The sequence below is a fragment of the Podarcis vaucheri genome (genome assembly GCF_965113315.1).
Source record: "Podarcis vaucheri genome assembly, chromosome: 11".
Classification (NCBI taxonomy): Eukaryota; Metazoa; Chordata; class Lepidosauria; order Squamata; family Lacertidae; genus Podarcis; species Podarcis vaucheri.
The window spans coordinates 44,925,429-44,941,637 of record NC_138749.1 but is presented as its reverse complement, the minus strand read 5'-3'; the positions used below and the strand labels follow the sequence as shown (position 1 = coordinate 44,941,637).

The window sequence follows — 16,209 nt, the reverse complement described above, 5'->3', positions numbered from 1 at the left end:
CTCTGAACACAACACAAGAGGAGCAATTTGGTTACCAAAGCTTTTCATTATCATTTCATTAAAACAAAGAAAGAAGGCAGCTGTGAAGATCTCGTGTTACACAACTCATCATTGCAAGTACACCGTGCTGCTCTTATAGTTACCATGAGTTTCTATTGTCTCAACCTGCTAAAACATGTTTTATCCAGTATAAGACACTGGAACAATAATGGCTGGGGAGGTGCCGCAGGTGGGGCACCATAGCTCTCCTGGCTTCCCAATACAGTGGGTCTCTGAGACTCACCAAGAAGGAGAGAGGAGGGCTGAGGCACAGAGAGCTTGGTGCAGTGTGGTTCATGGCAGTGGCAGCAATTTGTCACTCCTTCTGCCACACACAGTCTTGCATTCCTGCAAGGTCTTCACTTAAAGGTCACTGGTTTTGACCTTTAAAGCCCTTCATGGCCTGGGACCCTCATACCTACGGGACCGCCTCTCCCGGTATGCCCCATGGAGAGCCTCAAGGTCCATAAATAGCAACACCCTAGTGGTCCCGGGCCCTAAGGAAGTTAGATTGGCTTCAACCAGAGCCAGGGCCTTTTCAACACTGGCTCCGGCCTGGTGGAACGCTCTGCCTCATGAGACTAGGGCCCTGCAGGATCTGATTTCTTTCCGCAGGGCCTGTAAGACAGAGTTGTTCCGCCTGGCCTTTGGCTTGGAGCCAATTTGATTCCCTCCCCTCCCCCTCCTTCTTTTTCCTTTTTCCTTTCTTCTGTGATGAGGCTGCATTTTAATATTTTAATGTTTCAATATTTTAATGTTGTATTTCAATCTTGTTTTGAAGTTGTAATCATTCAACTTGTTTTTACTATTGCTTGTTAGCTGCGCTGAGCCTGGCCTTGGCTGGGGAGGGTGGGGTATAAATAAAAAATTATTATTATTATTATTAAAGTGGCCCATTACTTGCAGGTGATCCATCCCACTTATAGGAGACAACTTAACAAAGACGCTGGGAGCAAGAAGTCCATAACAAGCATAGAAGAAGAAGAAGAAGAAGAAGAAGAAGAAGAAGAAGAAGAAGAATCGTAGAATTGTAGAGTTGGAAGGGACCCCGAGGAAAATTCACTCCAACCCCCTGCAATGCAGGAATATGCAGCTGTCCCATACGGGGATCGAACCTGCAACCTTGGCACTATCAGCACCACACTCTAGCCAGTTGAGCTATCCAGGCATGTTCCTACCAACCTGAGGAGATCGGACATGGGGTGGTAGTGTTAGAATTCCTGCTCCATGATGGCAGTCATGGGATTGTTGTCTTTCACATGACAGTATATGTTTTGACTCCACAGAGTGGGAAGTGATGGAGGCAGGATGTTTGTGTTACTGTGTTCCATGAAGTGGGACTATTGTCCTTTGTTCTTTTTCTTTTTGCTGTCTGATGCTAGAGAGAGAGGGAGCCATGTTGCAGTGCTTCGTGTGTGTTTATATGTAAATAAAGTAGATTAGCCAAAATGCTGAGTTGCTGAGGTCTGTCACACGAAATGCACAAACTGTGGATCCCTAAGTGTGCTGATGTCTGTTGGCATTGGTTGCTGTGATGTTTGGGCTGAAGAAAGCTAATAAAGCTCCTGAATGATCGACCAGGAGGGAGAGAACATGCCAGTTGGGTATCTGTCTCTGCAAGGGTCCATTCAAGAGTAGGATGAGCTCCTGACAGGTGGTGGTCCTGCTGCAGCAATCACGAACCCCCTGCTACAATGGCTGTGAAAGTCTGCGGATGTCCTCTTAACAGAACCGCTGAATATAAGATCTTTTTTTGTAAAGTAACATCTCTCAAGAAATATCAAGAGTGCTTCACCCTCAGGCTTAGCAGATCCCCCAAAGAGACAAGCCCAATTTAGCGGGGCAGAGTGCATCCGTGCATAGACCCCCTAGCCGACTTCAGCTCCCAGTTTGCCATTAAATGCCCTGTGGGTGGTTAGCTCTGACTCCTTTTTAAAAACACGCTGAATTCTCTGGCTGAGAAGTGCCGTGTAAGAGCTGCGTATTTATTAATAATGCAAGGTTGAAGTGCTGGCCCTGTTCGGTGTGAAGCAGCCCTAATCACGAGTAATGAGGTGTCATTGGGAAACGACTTGCAGCTCGGCACAGTGCATTGTCTTGATGGAAATGAAATGCCATGTACCTCACTCTTCTGAAAGCTAATTGCATCGGTGTCATAGTTTAACATGAGCCAATTTCATAATTTGCCAAGGGAGTGGGGAAAGCAATTTATTTTAGTATCAGGTTGTAAGCATGCACTTTAGAAAATGTATACTTTGTGGCTGACGGTCTGTCTGGAGTAGTAGATAGAATGTTGGCCCCGGACTAGGGAGACCTGGGCCCTTCGTCCAGACCCTCACTGAAAAGTCTAAACCTGCACCCACCAATCAAAACATGCCTGTCTTCTGTCCTTCTCGTGCACACTGAGAATCGTGACACCCACCCTTCCTCGTCGCTCTCAGTGAAAGTCCAAAACAAACGTTAAACTAACTTTTACCAGGCAAAACAGAAAATTTCCCACATCAAATACATTACAAATGTCAGAACACATGGCATAGTACACCTGGACTGCAAGCGGATCACAATTTATACTAGCTTGTCACCATCCTCATGCCCTGCAGATGTTTTTGACTGCAGTCCAAAAGATGTGGAGGGCATCATGTTGGTGAAGACTGATTTCTATCTATCTACGGGAAAGTCCAAATACAGAGGAGCAGAGGAACAATGTTTGCACAGCAAGATGTGCACTGACACATTCTGAGGGCTTAGGACTGAAGCGACAGAGTACTATGAAGAGTTCTCCAGTAACCTTTCCCATATTTTGCCTATGAAATGAAATATTCCATGCGTATATTGTGAATTAAAAGTTAAGTTGCTTTGGTGTCGTCTTTGTTAATCAAGCCAATGCAACATCCTGTTCTTACCATGACCTGCGGGAAGTAATAATAATAATAATAATAATAATAATAATAATAATAATAAATTTTTATTTATACCCTGCCCTCCCCAGCCAAGACCGGGCTCAGGGCGGCTAACAACCAATAATAAAAACAAGTTGATTAAAATACAATTTAAAAGATTAAGATATAACATTAAAACATTAGGATGCAGCCTCTTCACAGGAGGAGAAAGGAAAAAGAAAGAGGGGGAGGGAATCAAACTGATTCAAAGCCAAAGGCCAGGTGGAACAACTCTTGTCTTACAGGCCCTGCGGAAAGAAATCAGATCCCGCAGGGCCCTGGTCTCATGAGGCAGAGCATTCCACCAGGCTGGAGCCAGTGTTGAGAAGGCCCTGGCTCTGGTTGAGGCTAATCTAACTTCCTTAGGTCCCGGGACCTCTAGGGTGTTGCTATATATGGACCTTAAGGTCCTCCGTGGGGAGTACTAGGAGAGGCGGTCCCGTAGGTATGAGGGTCCTAGGTTACTTTTGCTCCCCCAGAGAGCTTTAGGCTTGCAGCAATCCTAGGAGGTACCTCTGACTGAGAGGCAGTGATCTGCCTAAGGCCACCCTGTGTGCTTCACGACTGCATTGGGATTTTTGAATCTGCTGCTCTGTTGCTGTGTTTGGCAGATGGAAGCGAAGACCCTCTATTTAGGATTTGGTATGGCTTGATTGCACATAGGGGAGAACAGATGCTTAGTAAATGGAATAATTAATTGCTCTTTGTCCCATGCTAGTTTAGGAAAATGTGCAAAGCAATCATACTCATTGCCAACACTGCAAGTGTTGGAAAATCTCCTCTCACACTACAGCCTTTATCCTGACCAAACCCTCTGCAGTTCCTATTCAAAGCTTTTTTAAAAAGCACACACACATTCACAGACACAACAGCAACACATGGGTGGCATTTAACTAAATTCTTAAACTAGTGCAATGGGTTGGACTTGGACCCCTAGAACAGATTTAATGGGAGCAGGATGGGGGAGGAGAGGAGGCAGTGGCGTAGCGTGGGTTGTCAGCACCCGGGGCAAGGCAAGTAATTTGCGCCCCCTAACCCGTGGATTTGCGCCCCCTAACCCGTGGATTTGTGCCCCCTAACCCTAACCCCCAGATGTTGCGCCCGGTGCGGCCGGCACCCCCTGCACCCCCCACGCTACGCCACTGAGAGGAGGGAGAAAATTCAATTGCACAAGGAGGAATCCTTGCACTGATGGAACATTCACCATAACACTATGTTGAATGCAAAATATCTGTGTATTTTTTCACATGTGCATTGTGGCCATACCATTGCAAGGAACAGAGATGGGTACTGCTGAACTTCTTGCAGGCTGACCAGACCCCATGGGACAAAGTGACATATAATTAATAAGCCAACAGAAAAAGCATGGGGCAGAGGGGCACTTGGTGAGAAACACACCTTGGCTAGCAGTTTTGGATAAGAGATGAAAAGTTGGCGTTGTCTTTTACATCATTCATAATTAGCAGGGCTTGCCCAATAGCCATTTGATGAGTCAGCAACCCTTCTCAGCTATACAGAGTGTGCATCCACGGAAACCCAAAAGAGAACTTATCCTTTGACTGCTGTGTGGATAAATTGCACTTAATTCTCAGTGAGCCTCTTCAAACAGGGCACTATAAGTCAATTTTTAATCACTGCACCCACTTGACTTGCTGACTTCTCAAGATGCAGAAGCAGCAGCCGGCTTGCTCTCTTCTAGAAAGGGCTGATCAGAATTTAATTAAGTGGCCTAAATATTCTATAATCTAGACTAAGAAAGGTCTCATCATTGTTGCCAAAAGCACTTAAGCAATTAAGCTTTAGCCTGCAATGTTGTCATGTTGGCAACGAGCCTCTTCAGTGACGGATGCCGAGTTTTTACAGGAATAACATCAACTGGAATTATTCATACACTCTGCATATTGTCTTTTCTCTGAAGACCTGTTTTTTTGGCACTGGCCCTTTGCTCACATTCTTGGAATATTTTTATGGTTGCCATGAGCTCACAATCCTACACATGTCTGCTAAGAAGCAAGATCTGTGGACTCCAATGGGATTTACCTGCATTTCACTCTAATTTGTTTTTGCATACCTTCTGTCAGGCTGAGCCTTGCAGGGTGTATAAGGCGCTCCTAATGCCTTTATATTTCACACACGTAAACACAAGGATTGCAGCCTAAGAGGACAAATGGAAAGAAAAGAAAGGCTATACTCAAACCATGACTATTTAAAAAATAACACATGGTGTCTGAATGTGCTGCCCTTCATTTAACAGATCACAGCCCTTCCAAGTATCGTTGTTTTCCAGGGACAGTCCTGAATTTAAAGAATCTGTCCCGGTTTCCTGATCTCCCCCCAGAATGTCCCGCTTTTCCTTAGCATGCCCCTATTTTCTTCAGAAGAAATGTTGGCAGGTATGGAGTTATGCGATCCCTGAGCTAAGGAGATAAGTAACTATATAACCTTTAGAAGACATCTGAAGGGAAGTTTTAAAAAATGTTTAATGTCTTATTATGTTTTTATATATGGTGGAAACTGCCCAGAGAGGTTGGGGTGGGGTATAAATATACTACTACTACTGCCACTACTACTACAGTCATACCTCAGGTTACAGATGCTTCAGGTTGTGTTTCTTCAGGTTATGGACCCACTGAAACTTGGATGTACCAGAATGGGTTACTTCCGGGTTTCGGGGTTGCGCATGCACAGAAGCGCTAAATCGCACTTTGTGCATGTGCAGAAGCGCCGAATCACAACCCACGCAGACACGCCGCTGCGGGTTGCGAATGCTGCGGGTTGCGAACGTGCATCCCGCACGGATCACGTTCGCAACCCGAGCGTCCACTGTATTACTATTACTAATTGAATAGGACATCCCTATTTTTGTTGGAGAAATGTTGGAGGGTATGAGATCATTCATGAGACAGGCAATCAGGACTTTTATTCTTTTTGCTTTCTGTAGTCATAGCATAACATTAAGTGCCACGCTGGCCATTTAGAGCAGCAATTGAGTGCATTCTTCCATAGCTTTTGGGTGTTTAAATTGTCCTAGCCTGATGCCTTAACTTTGCTCTTAACAGTTTTCTTTTCTTTTTTTAATCTGAAAGAATCTGGGTTAAGTGGTCCTTAGTGCCTTCCGTGTAAAATACCTGAGAGCTTGGCCTTTTTCTTGCATTTTAGAAATGTTGCTGTCTCATGCTGTTGTGCACATAATACATATTTTGAATTAATCACAGATTGTGCCGCTTTCCACCCTGCAGCTAAGGAAGTCTATGTGCTGCTCTCAAATGAGTTTATCTTTGAATTATTTTATTGCCATGATGCAAGCTGATCTGGGAACATGTTCAGAGAATGGTGGAAAAATACCAACTATAATTCTATCTTCACAGTAAAGTGAAATAGGTTAATTTGGGCTGAGTTTCATGGATAAGTAAGGGATTTCACCTTGGGGTTCTCCTGTTCCCTAGCTAACGTAGGGTTGCCATATTTCAAAAAGTGAAAGTCCGAACACAAAAGTTGTTGGCCCTTTTTTGGGCAAACCCACAACATGGGTTGCCATTTGTCTGTTGGGAAAGTGGAAAAAGTGCCAAATGATGAAGAGCAAATAAGACATTAGGATGAGTTTTGGAGCTCAATGGCACCAAATATCCATCCGATGAGGGAGAAATTCAGTGCAGTTTGCCTTATTTGCATTTCCCAGCAAAACATGTGGAGAAAACGGCATATTAGTGTACATTATGGACAAATACACAAGAAATGTGCATATCTAGAAAAATGGGCACTAAAATGCCAATGAATATTTGAGAGGACTTTAAAAATAAAATGCAACTTGTTTGGGTGGAAATGTGGCAAATTGAACTTAAAACGGGAGCAGGATATGAAATAGAGAGAAACTGAACTTTATTGATTCGTCCATCCCTTGAAATGCCTTTTGAATCTTCTCCTGAAAAGGTTGGAAACACCAGTCCATTTACTCTTCTATTTCCAAGGTAGGGCTGCCATATGTCCGGATTACTGGGATTTCAAAGGCAGAATTGACGTACGGGGTGGTGGTGGTTTGAAAGGCAGCGCTTGTCATGGATCTTAGGCAACTTTCAGGTTTTCCTAAAAAATGAACAAACAAACAAACAAACAAACAAACAAACAATGGGGGGTGGGTTTCCTGGTTTTTACTTTTTGAAATATGGCAACCCTACCCAATGTGAATAGAGAAATGTATCTCACCATCTTTCAGAAGGATGTAAAGCTAATAGCTTTTAAATATGGAAATTATTCATGGTCTTATTTTACTCCAGACAGAAAGTCAAAATATAATCTCACAATTAACTGCTATAATTTTGCAGTGATTAATATGTCTGACCTAAAAGCCACTCTCTTGCAGGAACACTTAATAATTTACACTGAGTAGTTGAAAGGACGTCCAAACACTAGTGTGGCTCTAGCCATAGCTGTGTTTTTGCTATGAGTATGGAAAGAAACAATGCCATTCTCCTCCGGTGCAAATTCTGTCAAGACAAAACTTATTTGAGAGTCACAGGACCTCTCAGACTTTTATTCTGTCTCCAGCAGTGTCTAGCCACATGGCTCAAGAAAGTTAAAAAGTCATACATGATAGATGTAGCCATTCCATATCATTTGTACCCAACAGAAGTATGATACCTCTGAACATACAGGTTCCATTCTTAGTTTCCATGGTCAATAGTCACCTATAGCTCCTATCATCTGTGGCAGCTAGTTTCTGAGAGGTATCTGTGCTAGTTTCTCTTACATAGGTAGCCTGGTGGGGGAAAAAAGAACCATATTGTTATAGACTAACAAATCTATTATGGCATAGCATCCCCCCCCCAACCCACCGGATTGGAAGAGCAGACAAACTGTGGCAGTGAAAAAGGCCTTACAGCACACAGGCCCCAGCTAGTCTTCTGCTCGTAGTTGCAGCACTGAACATGTCTTTTTAAAAAAAATCTTTTTAAAAAATTGAGGGAAAGAGACAGAATTCTGTAGCTTGACTCTTTTTTCCTAAGGAAAACAGCCAGTACCCTCACTGGGCTGTTGTTGTTGTTGTTGTGTCCTTTCCCCCACTTTGTCATATTCTATATACAATAAACCTGCAATTTATGCAGGGGTCATGTTCCTTCTGCCCCTTTATAAAGTTTAAACTGCCCTCTTTCTTTTGCCAGTTTCTTCTGGCGACAAGTCAGTCAGCCTCTCAAAGTCTCTTTCAATGTCTGACAAATAATATACAGGTAGGTGGCCGTGTTGGTCTGCCATGATTGAAACAAAATAAAAAAAAATTTACTTCCAGTAGCACTAAGTTTGTTATTGGTATGAGCTTTTGTGTGCATGCACACAAAAGCGCTCATACTACTACTACTACTACTACTACTACTACTACTACTACTAATTTACTGTTTATACCACATCCATCTGGCTGGGTTTCCCCAGTCACTCTGGGCGGCTTCCAACAGAGCGCTAAAATACAATAACCTATTAAACATTAAAAGCTTCTCTAAACAGGGCTGCCTTCAGATGTCTTCTAAAAGTTTGGTAGTTATTTTGTCTTTGACATCTGGTGGGAGGGCGTTCCACAGGGCGGGTGCCACTACTGAGAAGGCCCTCTGTTGGTTCCCTGTAACTTGGCTTCTCGTAGCGAGGGAACCACCAGAAGGCCCTCGGCGCTGGACCTCAGTGTCTGGGCAGAATGATGGAGGTGGAGACGCTCCTTCAGGTATACTGAACCGAGGCCAACAACAACAAACTTAGTTGGTCTCTAAGGTCTCTAAGGTACTACTGGAAGAAATAATATACAATTATTCTCTGCCTCCTTGGCCATCTCCTTTCAAGGTGGCACCATGTGGCTAGCTTCTGTTTCCCTTTTCTAATCTTCGCAGAAAACAAGCTACCTTTCAAAGTCTTGCTGCTAGGTTGTGTCACGTTGTCTAGTGTCAGCTTACTTCCTGACCCACTTTGAAACATTTGGAGGAGCTCCGGTGGCTATTAGCAAGCAATTACTTATTCCAGGGCTCCTAAACCAGAATACTTGGGACTTTTTCAGATGGGTTTGAAGAGAAATAAAAAATTCTTTCATTTGTTCAGAATCTAAAGTTAGTGAAGCCTCGCACTGAACTTGGATTCTACTTGACTTCTTTTCAATTAACTCTTAGATAACTATGTACTGTACTAGTTATAGCATTTTAAAATTTTGCTGGTCTCAACATTTCTGCTTTTTCCTTCCTCCCGTACTGTGTCCTAAGTCACTGCAGCAAGGTTGGCCAGTGGCCTTCCTCTTTGCTCTTTAATTTTTCTGTTACTCTTTCACTGTCCTTGTTTCTGCCCAGTTTGGCACGCGGCGTTGATGTCAGAAGTGCACAGTGCTGAATTTCTTCCCACATTTCTTTCAATTTCTGGAAAAAACTTATCACAAGGCAGACTTTCTTCTTCTTCTAGAGACAGTTATTTGTCTAATAACCCACTTGATACTAAATGCTGGGAAGCTAAGCAGCCTCTTGGTCAATATTTTAGTTTTGTAAAAGCATGTCTTTTTTCTGAAATTGGTACAATTTAACATAAGTGTTTGGTATAGATTCCTTTGCTGTAAACAAATTATCTTTTGTTTAAAGGCCCATTTGCAGATGATCAATATTTGCTATTGTAACATCACGTGTTTTAACTGCTCTCCAAGTACTTCAAATACAGCACAGAGGTGTATAAAGTTGCCTCAATCTTTGAAGACGTTATTTGTCATTAGGAGCAGATACATCCTTATCAGATTCTGGGTCATGTGTCCACTGTAGTTATGCAGCGAAACTAGGCCAGAGTGCAAGGTTTGGCTCACGATAGCAGAGTTCAGACCCAGGGATAATTACAAGCTTATCTCAAGCTATGCAGCAGGTAATTTTTGCAGCAGAAATGATTTAAAACTCAATCCGTATATCCTCTTCCCTCTTTCATCTCCCTAGGAGACACAATCCCAATTCCACGGTGTAAAATAAACATTTCCACCTTGTGGGTTAGAACACTTGTATTGCACTGAGTAAAACGAGAGTGAAGACCGGCTGAATAATAAGGGTGGGCTTGGCGGAATACGACTGTATAACACATTCCTAAAGTAAAATGCATGAGAAATGTGGACTTAAAATCCACTGGGGCCAATTCAAATCATGTTTATTTTTAGCTACCTTTGGTTTTAGGCTACCTTTGAAGGTGACCCGGAAACTACAACTAATCCAGAATGTGGCAGTTAGACTGGTGACTGGGGGCGGCCGCCGGGACCACATAACACCGGTTTTGAAAGACCTACATTGGCTCCCAGTACGTTCCCGAGCACAATTCAAAGTGTTGGTGCTGACCTTTAAAGCCCTAAACGGCCTCAGCCTAGTATACCTGAAGGAGCGTCTCCACCCCCATCGTTCTGCCCAGACGTTGAGGTCCAGCGCTGAGGGCCTTTTGGCGGTTCCCTCACTGTGAGTAGCAAAGCTACAGGGAACCAGGCAGAGGGCCTTCTCGGTAGTGGCGCCCTCCCTGTGGAATGCCCTCCCACCAGATGTCAAAGAGAACAACAACTACCTGACATTCAGAAGACATCTGAAGGCAGCCCTGTTCAGGGAAGTTTTTAATGTGTGACATTTTAATATATTTTTAATCTTTGTTGAAAGCCGCCCAGAGTGGCTGGGGAAACCCAGCCAGATGGCCGAGGTACAAATAAATAAATATAATAATAATAATAATAATAATAATAATAATTAATAATAGCTCATTTTGTGTTGTACATCAAGCTGTCATTGCTAATGATGATGAGTGACTGGTTTTATAGAGTGGTGTATGAGAGAATTATCCAGCCATGGATGGTGGGGTGGAGGATGGGGTCGTGGCACTTACCTGACATCCCAGTAGCCAAGTTACTGCTGCTTCCTGGGAGAGTGGGAGGGACAAGGAGGCAAGGCCCTGCCCTGAAATTGCATACCCTCTAACATTTGTCTGATGAAAATAGAGACACCGTATTCCATAACAACAACAACAACAATTTATACCCTGTCCATCTGATTGGGTTTTCCCAGCCACTCTGGGTGGCTTCCAGCATATATAAAAACACAATAAAACATTAAACTTTTTTTTTAAAAAACCTTCCCTATACAGGGCTGCCTTCAGATTTCTTCTAAAGATTGTACTTATCTCCTTGGCTTGGGAGTCACATAACTCCATACCCTCCAACATTTCTCTGATGAAAATAGGGACATCCTAAGGAAAAAGGGGACATTCCGGGATCAAATCAGAAACCATCACGGCTTCTGTAAATTTGGGAGTGTCTCTGGAGGGTCTGCAATTGATAGGATTTGATTCTGCCAAAGATGGAATGAAAATTGTTCTGAGTGAAGTATGGCCACCCCTGGACACTGGAATCACATCAACCTCCCTGTAGTATCTGCAGATGGTTTGTGAAAAGCCATTGGTTCACCACCCTTGGTGTAGATACCCCTGAGCAAGATGGACCAATTTGGTGTAAGGCAATATCCAATGTTCCTAGTTTTATAATCTTTTAGCCGTGGCTCCCTGTTTTATCAATCTAGTGGCCAGAACGCAGGTAAGATTTACATTATGCAAGACATAATGCTAATGGCGACATGGTTAAACATCAAGTGCTTCAGGTGGTTAACAGTACATGTGCAACAAGACACAAAGAAGTCATCAGCATTTCACATGTCTCTTTCAATGAGGAAGCAGCCTGGGTGGCAGGGCAAGCCCAAGACATTTTGGCACCTGAGGCAAATCACAAAATGGCACCTCCGTGGCCAAGAAAGAAATGGTGAGTGAAGCTATACATCAGGAACAAGGAGGGAGTGAAGATCTACATTGGGAACAAGGGGAGGGGGGGGTCAAATCAACCTTACCCGATGGTTGAACTGGGAATCAAAGGCCGCTGTGGGTAGGAAGTGGCCCACTCTGAAACATGCTGGGTGGGTACAGAGCCAAGAAGTCCAGAAGAGGGCAGCTCTTGCTATTTCCTCCCCAGGAAGAGGAGAACCAGGGGTGGAGGAATGGGATGGAGTGGGGGCAGACTGCCCCGGGTGTCTTCACTGAAGGGGGTGACATTTGGCGCGCTGCCCACCCACGACTCCCAATTCCACCCCGGGGGAGCTGTGCTGCTTTGCCAGCGGCATTCCCCCCTTCCCCCTTCATTTTGACAACTCGGGGGAGGCTTGGGAGCTGCAGGAAGACAGCACGCTGAATGTCCGCCATTAGCGGCTCGCTCAGCTCCCGCGGTTGGCTCACTCTGCCCCTGGCTGCAGGGCGCGTGCCGCTCCCCAGAGAACCAGTGTGGTTAAGAGAGGTAGACTCGTAATCTGGTGAACCAGGTTCGTGTCCCCGCTCCTCCACATGCAGCTGCTGGGTGACCTTGGGCCAGTCACACTTCTCTGAAGTCTCTCAGCCCCACTCACCTCACAGAGTGTTTGTTGTGGGGGAGGAAGCGAAAGGAGATTGTTAGCCGCTTTGAGACTCCTTAGGGTAGTGATTGTGGCGATCACACAGGGTCCCCAGACATTTCACCGTCTATTGATCCCTGTGCCACCATTTTATTTCTCGCTGCCACCACCCAGGCCCTACCTGGTACAATACTGAGTCCAGTCAGGGTTAAATTGGAACATAAACTTCTGTTTATTTATTGCAGTTTAACAAGCGTGTGGTTTCATAAATGGCATCGGTCAATTACAATCATGGGGTGCCTATCCAGACCTGTAACTTCCGCTATCTGCTCTCACTCACTAAACCACCTCTCAGATATTTACTTGTCTTCCTAGCTCCCAACTGTTCCTGACTCAGCTTATTTCGCTACACTAACTCAACCTACCCACAAACTCTATCCCAATTCACTCCCACTCCAACCAACCACCCAACTCCCAATGAACTCCTCCTTTGCCCCTCCCAGAGCTGGTTTTATAGTCCCTCTGACTCCACCCCCTGGATTCTGATTGGGTAACTTGTTTAACTATTTTGCCTCCAGCACTCTCATATGTTAACGTCACAATGATAAAGCGGGATATCAAATCCAAACTCGTCTTCTTTTTCCATGCACCTGAGCAGCTATCCTGCACCTGGGAGGGCACCCTCCACGCCACGCCCCGCTTGGGAATGCGCCCGCCCTGGGCAGTGCAGACATATGCTCCACCACTGAGGAGAGCAGCAGCAGCTTCTGTCTGCCAAGAGACTGCTGTGGAGGAGGCAGCATGGCACAGTGGCCTCTCAGCAAATAGGAGGCACTTCTGATGGTCTTCCTCCAGGAGGCGGCAAATCTCCAAAGGGGGGGGGGGTACCACAGCTGTCACTGCCACTGTGGCAGTGGCTGCAGCGGTGGGCAATGCATTCCTTGGCGGCTGTATCTGTTGCCCTCGCGGATCCTGCCACCTGAGGTGGTTGCCTCATCTTCCTTCATAGATGAGCCAGCCCTGCTGGGTGTAGCCCCCCCTTCTCTCACACAATCTGCTCTCTTTATAATTAGAAGTGGCTTCCAAAGTAAAAAAAGCTTGATCTCAATTCTCAATAACATGCATCTTTGTGGATACTTGAACGGTGGACCTCCTTCATTTTTGCCCAAGAAAACATAGCAATAGAATCCATCACAATTGGTTATCTGAGGAACCGCAAAATGGGGGACGTTCCCATTTTATTCAATATCAGATTCGAATCTAAGTGAATCATTTCAAGAAATGCCACACAACCTCTCTTGTAAAGACCCCAAGATCTCCTGCAACAATTTCGCAAAGTTTTTTGCAGATAAAATCACTCATATTCGGAAGGAGCTAGACACCACCGTGGGAGCAGGGCCGGGGCGGGAGAGTGCTAGAGCCCTGTCTGGTCAAGTTGCATGGAATCAATTTCAATCCGTTACCCCCGAGGATGTGGACAGGCTGCTTGGACGCGTGAAACCAACCACCTGTCTCCTTGATCCTTGCCCATCCTGGCTAATAAAAGCAAACTGGGAAGGGCTGGGCGATGGGCTCTGCGGGTTGGTGAATGCTTCCCTCTGTGAGGGAACATTCCCAGATCCGCTGAAAGAGGCGGTCATTAAACCACTTCTTAAAAAACCATCTTTAGACCCGGCCAGTATGGCCAACTATTGCCCAGTCTCAAATCTTCCATTCTTGGGAAAGGTGATTGAGCGTGTGGTTGCTGAACAACTCCAGGCACGCCTGGAGGATGCGGACCACTTGGATCCCTTCCAATCAGGGTTCAGGCCTCATCATGGGACTGAAACTGCCTTGGGCGCACTGGTTGATGATCTCCGGCGAGCTAGGGACAAAGGTGAGAGTTGTTTCCTAGTTCTGCTGGATCTCTCAGCGGCCTTTGACACCATCGACCATAACATCCTTCTGGACCATCTAGAGGGGTTGGGAGCTGGGGGCACTGTTATACAGTGGTTTCGCTCCTTCCTCCTGGGCCGTGTTCAGAAAGTGGTGGTGGGGGATGAGTGTTCAGACCCTTGGGCCCTCACTTGTGGGGTGCCTCAGGGTTCCGTCCTCTCCCCCATGCTTTTTAACATCTACATGAAGCCGCTGGGAGAGATCATCAGGGGGTTTGGGCTGGGTGTCCATCAATATGCAGATGATACCCAGCTCTACCTCTCTTTCAAATCAGAACCAGTGAAGGCGGTGAAGGTCCTGTGTGAGTGCCTGGAGGCAGTTGGAGGATGGATGGCGGCTAATGGATTGAAATTGAATCCTGACAAGACAGAAGTACTGTTTTTGGGGGACAGGGGGCGGGCTGGTGTGGAGGACTCCCTGGTCCTGAATAGGGTAACTGTGCCCCTGAAGGACCAGGTGCGTAGCCTGGGAGTCATTTTGGACTCACAGCTGTCCATGGAGGCGCAGGTCAATTCTGTATCCAGGGCAGCTGTCTACCAACTCCACCTGGTACGCAGGCTGAGACCCTACCTGCCCGCGGACTGTATCGCCAGAGTGGTGCATGCTCTAGTTATCTCCCGCTTGGACTACTGCAATGCACTCTACGTGGGGCTACCTTTGAAGGTGACTCGGAAACTACAGCTAATCCAGAATGCGGCAGCTAGACTGGTGACTGGGGGCAGCCGCCGAGACCACATAACACCGGTCTTGAAAGACCTGCATTGGCTCCCAGTACGTTTCTGAGCACAATTCAAAGTGCTGGTGTTGACCTTTAATGCCCTAAACGGCCTTGGCCCAGTATACCTGAAGGTGCGTCTCCACCCCCATCGTTCTGCCCGGAAGCTGAGGTCCAGCGCCAAGGGCCTTCTGGCGGTTCCCTCATTGCGAGAAGCAAAGCTACAGGGAACCAGGCAGAGGGCCTTTTCGGTAGTGGCGCCCGCCCTGTGGAACGCCCTCCCATCAGATGTCAAAACGATAAACAACTACCTGACATTCAGAAGACATCTTAAGGCAGCCCTGTTCAGGGAAGTTTTTAATGTATGATATTTTAGTGTTTTTTGGTTTCTATGGAAGCCGCCCAGAGTGGCTGGGGAAACCCAGCCAGATGGGCGGGGTACAAATAATAATAATAATAAATAATAATAATAATAATAATAATAATAATAATTATTATTATTATTATTATTATTATTATTATTATTATTATTATTATCATTATCTGTAATTTACTTCTTTGTGCAATAAATATTGCATTTGCATACAATAATAAATGCACCAGAGCCTACTAATTGGCTCTCTTTCGAGATATACCCAGACTGATGGTTCTAATTAATGTTAATGAAATAGCCAGATGGTGTTTAGAATCACTGGTAAACCTGGAAGGTAAAAACGTGAATTCAGGTCAATACTGTACTGGCTTACCACAGATGTAGTTAATATTTCAATGGTAGCATGGCAAAGGCTTCTATTCACCATTACCATTACCACCACCACCATTTATTTTATTATTATTTAGTTCCATTTATGATTTTCTCTCCATAAAATCTCAAAGCAATTTCACAATAATATCAACAACAACAAAAATCACACAATTTCATGTGCATCATGATATGTCTGCTGAGCCTCCAATCTCACATTTTTCAATACCCTCTGCCTTTTCCTTCAGTCTCCTTGTGTTGCTGTTTCTCAGTCCATTGCTTATTTGGCAGCTTTCATTCATCCACCTTGCCTCAGGGCTCCCCACTTCTTAGTTTCCTTCTCTGCATCCCCCTCCAGTCCTCAACTAGCTCACAATGCTATGTTTAGCCTTTGATACTGTAATCCCAGACAAACTGACATGCCTCCTTCCCCTCACA

The 16,209-nt window shown here is 45.2% G+C and overlaps 1 long non-coding RNA gene across 1 annotated transcript in view; it reads right to left on the bottom strand.

Moving 5' to 3' along the window:
* Positions 1–12,943, bottom strand: part of LOC309514508 — a 145,726-nt gene extending 132,783 nt beyond the window's left edge. The window contains exon 1 of the long non-coding RNA XR_014212022.1: positions 12,395–12,943. This is a non-coding gene — a long non-coding RNA (uncharacterized lncRNA). The remainder of the gene's footprint in view (positions 1–12,394) is intronic.
* Positions 12,944–16,209: the final 3,266 nt, after the last annotated feature.